Here is a 4,711-nt window from a genome sequence, read left to right as displayed (position 1 = left end):
TCCTGGACAGCAGACGAAACGGAGGGAGTTTTTGTTTTTAGATTTCTATCTTCTCTAAAGTTTTATTCTATGGTCTAAGTTGTTTTCATTGTTAGCTTGTGTTTATTTTAGTTTTATCATGAAAGAATATTTATTTGATTCCCATGGCTCTTGTGATAAATATGGTTGACTAAATTTTCGTACTAAGGTTAGAGGTGAAGTTTAATGATTTAGACATTATTTTTAGATCAACAATGAAATTTATATTGTGAGTTTGATCGATTGAATGGTTTTATTATTGGATATTTTGATTATCTATATATTTATCTTGATTCATTGTGATTTCTAAATATAGTGAATGCTTGAAAAAAATCCCTGTGATATTTAAATGAGTTTGTGAATGTTTTAACCATCAATCGTTCATGCTTAATCATTAGTGATTATTTTTCTTGACCTTAAATGCTAAATCCTCCAATTAAACAAAATCATTATTTTAGTTTAATTGAAGTAAATCGACTAGAAACAATATTTTAACTTATTAGACGGATCCTCGAAACCTTAGTCAATCTCCATATCAATTTATTTTATCATTCTAGTTTTATTCTGTTACGTTAAAAATCTTTATCTCAGTAATTTTCTTGTCTACTTGATTGTATGTTCATTTTAGTAATTTATTTTTTTTTGTTTGAGTTTATTTTCTTTTAGTTTATTTTCTTTATCACATAAGTCAATCCCTATGGATTCAACCCTGTTAGGTACTACAACACATGTATACTTATAGGTAAAACTGTACTAAATTTTTGATTCACTAGTTTGAGTCAAACTTTAGGCGCAACAAGTTTTTGGCACCGTTGTTGGGGATTGCAATGTGTGATAAGATTTTTTTTGAGAAAAATTTTAAAAAAAAAAATAGTAATCTTTTGCTAACTTTCTCTTTTTTTTTTTTTGGCAGGTAGCATTGCCTTCATATTCATATCATTTAGTAATCTCATTCCATTTTTTTTTCTTGCTTGTTTTGCATTTAGTTTATAGAATAGAAGACTTTAGATGGTGCATGCATTAATTAATTTTGAGACTTGTCCATACCTTTCAGTGTTTTTGAATGTACTTGAGCCTCTATGATGAATGATCTCTTGGCAACGTGATCAAACTGGTAGATTGGGAAAAGAGAAAATTGTTTCAAAAGAATTAGTTGATAGGTTGTCTGGTGATTCCAAAACTTTTCATTCTAATACCATGGCTAATAATCATAGTGTTTATGATGAACTCAAAAATGAGGAAGCTCAAAATAATCCACCAATGAGAACCTTGTGTGAGTATTTGCAGCCAACAAGGATAAGTACTCCATCTTGCATGATTTTTCCTATGAATATGGGGAATTTTGATTTAAAACCGGGAGTAATTCAATTACTTCCCAAGTTTCATGGCATAGACTTAAAAAGTCCTTATTTGCATTCGAAAGAATTTGAAGAGGTTTGTGCAACTCTACAAAACCAAACAGTCAATGATGATGTTGTTAGATTAAAGTTGTTCCCATTCTCTTTGAACGAAAAATCTAAAAATTGGCTGAATTCCTTGAGACGAAGATCTATTGGCACATGGCAAGAAATGCAAAGAGAATTTTTGAAAAAGTTTTTTCCTACTCATAGGACCAACACTCTTCGCAGAAACATTATGAATTTTTCTCAAAAAGAAAATGAAATATTTTTTCAGTGTTGGGAGCGTTTTAAAGAATTATTGCTAACTTTTCCACATCATGACTATTAAACTTGGGGCACCATTAATTTTTTCTATGAAGGTTTAGCATCTCAAATGCGCCAGTTCGTAGAAATGATGTGTAATGGTGAATTTTTAAATAAATATCCTATGATGCTTGGGACTATTTTGACCAATTGGCTGAAAATGCCTAATCTTGGAACAACACGGATCATACTGATCGGTCAAATAAGCCCAAGCTTAATGCCATGTCTCAAGAGGATATTCGGATAGGCCAAAGTGTGGATGTTCTTGGCTAAATTTATATTTTGATTGATTTTTAACCATGTGATCTTGAATTAGAAGCTTATATATGTTTTGGGACATCTTTTTGCATCATGTGATGGTTTGGTTTGAAGATCATATCTTTATAAGTCAGATCAAAAGGTTGATCAAAACAAGTTAGAAACAAAAATCAATGGAAATAGCATATGGGAATTTCGGCCCTATGGAGTTTTAATATTTGTGATTAGTTTTAAATTTTTCTACATTGATATTTGAGTTTAGGATAAAATTTACATGAGACATGTAAATTTTGGTGAATTTTGGATTTAGCATGCAAAATCCTTAAGTTATGGGTAAAATTGTCATTTTTCCACATATAGAGGGTAAAATGAAAATTTTACTCTTAAGTTAGTATTTTTTCATATATTAAATTATTAGTGATTTAGTTCTAAATTTTAATCACTAATTATAATTTCTCGTGATCGTGTTTGAACTTTCATAAGAAACTCGGAGATCGAGGTAAGTTAGCTTTTAACTTGCTAGCAATTTACTGTGTATGTGTGCTAAGTAAAGGAATTATAGTGTATGTATTTGTGTTATCATATATGTCATGTCATGCCAAGTTATCACATATTTGTCTGTTACATAGAATTTATTCTATCATGAGTTATTCATTTGTTACACAAGATATTTTGTCGCATATTACTAGACATTGCAAGTACATCATATTATGTATGCCATCTATTACATGTATGTCATGTCATGTTCATTGTTGCAAGTATGTCATGTTAAGTATGTTGTCTCTTACATGTGATACCATGTTATGAAATATTTTCTGTTACATGTTTATGTTATGTTACGAAATGTTTCTATATCAGGTTAGTCATGTATTTCGAGTTATGTTCAAGTCACGTTATGTTACATCAGGGCTTTTGTTCTTTCGTATTCTAGTCACATTTCATCTTGAGTACAGTGTGTGTATTTCAAGAATAGTTAAGTCAAGTTATTCATGTCAATCACAACCCTAAGTGCTAGGAAGGGATAATATCTTAGTGAAACTACTTTGTTCACGCTGGAGTGTTTAAATAGGTGTGAAATTTCCTGAGTTGACGAAATACTGTCAACGGGTAGCGAGCGGGGACCTAACTAGCTGGTCATCGAAGCTCACCAGGAACTAACGCTGATGGAGCCACATTCAGTTCGTGGGGTCCACAACAACTGTGGCACACGAAGTATGGGGTCACAGCAATTGTGACGCATACACTGCGTGAGACACAGCAATTGTGACATGTAGAATACATGGGGCCACAACAACTGTGGAGTATGTATTTAAGCAGTTAAATAATAAGTTTCAAAACACGTTAATGTTAAGTCAAGTTTTAGAGCAAGTTCATGTTAGGTCAAGTTTCAGAGTGAGTCAATGTTAAGTCAAGTTTTAGAGCAAGTTTATGTTAAGTCAAGTTTCAAATCAAGTTCATGTCAAGTCAAGTTTAGTTCACGTTTCAATTTAAGTTATGTCAGTTATGCTATGTTGTATATCAAGTTATGCTTTGATTGCTTATGAATTTGATTATGCATTCATGCTTTTACTGTCATGCATGCATCATTAGCTTGTGTAGAGGTTTTTTGTTAACTTTCTAAATCTCACTGTGGTAGTCCCAACTACTAGGGGTGTACAAGAAACCGGAAAACCGGCCGTGACCGACTCAGACCTGCCGCCGGAGGCCGGAACCGGCCGAAACCGCCAAGGAACCGGTCGGCGGTCGGCAGCGTTTTAGCAAAACCGCCTATCGTCGGTTCGGTCGCGGTTTGAGGCCGGCTCAAACCGCTGAACCGGCCGATGTAATATTCCTCTTTTTTTTTTTAATTTTATCAATATAAAACGACGCCGTTCCACTTAAGTTTAAGTAGAACGGCGTCGTTTTACTTTTAGGTCTGTGTTTTACACACAGATTAAACGACGCCGTTTGTTATTAAACCAAACGGCGTCGTTTTGTCTATAAGGTGAGTAAAAAAAATTAGAACGGCGCCGTCTGGTATTAAACCAAACGGCGCCGTTTAGATATAACCCATCGTCTTCTTCCTTTCTCCTTTCCGTTTCTGCGTTTATAACCCTCTCTCTCTCCTCTGCAGCTCTCTCTCTCTACTCTCTCAGACGAACGACGCCGCCGGAGGGAAATCGAGAACCGACCGTAAACCGCCAGAGAACCGCCGTAGTCGATACGGCCGGTTGTTCTCCTCCCCGTCGATCGGTTACGGTCGGTCCGTCCACCGTTTTCCCTCTCATCGGTCGGCGGCGGTTCTGCCCAAAAACCGCGCCGAAGGGGTCGGTTTTCACCCCTACCAACTACCATTCCCCCCTGAATGGTAGATCTTGTTACAGGATCTGAAGGAGAATCGGGAGCTGACCAACTAAACACAGTTGACTGAGAGACGGTGCGACGTTAATGTTAATATAGTAGTTAACTTAAATTACTACTTGTATTATGGAGTTGCATCTCTAGTACTCTTTTGGATCATAGCCATTTTGGACTAGTGTTGTGATCTTAGTTGTTTAATGGGTCTTTATGTATGAAGTATGTTTTAAGCATTTGAGATATTTTCAATTTAGTGCATAACCATGACATGCTTTATAACATGTGTCCGATTTAGGAAGTTCTGCCATGCATGTGGCGCCTATCATCTCCAAAATCAAAACCCTATGTTCCTCTTTTGCCTCTTCCACTTTTTCTTCTAAGAACTGTGATACCCC

The sequence above is a fragment of the Carya illinoinensis genome, chromosome 1, assembly GCF_018687715.1.
Source record: "Carya illinoinensis cultivar Pawnee chromosome 1, C.illinoinensisPawnee_v1, whole genome shotgun sequence".
Taxonomy (NCBI): Eukaryota; Viridiplantae; Streptophyta; class Magnoliopsida; order Fagales; family Juglandaceae; genus Carya; species Carya illinoinensis.
Note: the sequence above shows the minus strand (reverse complement) of the source record.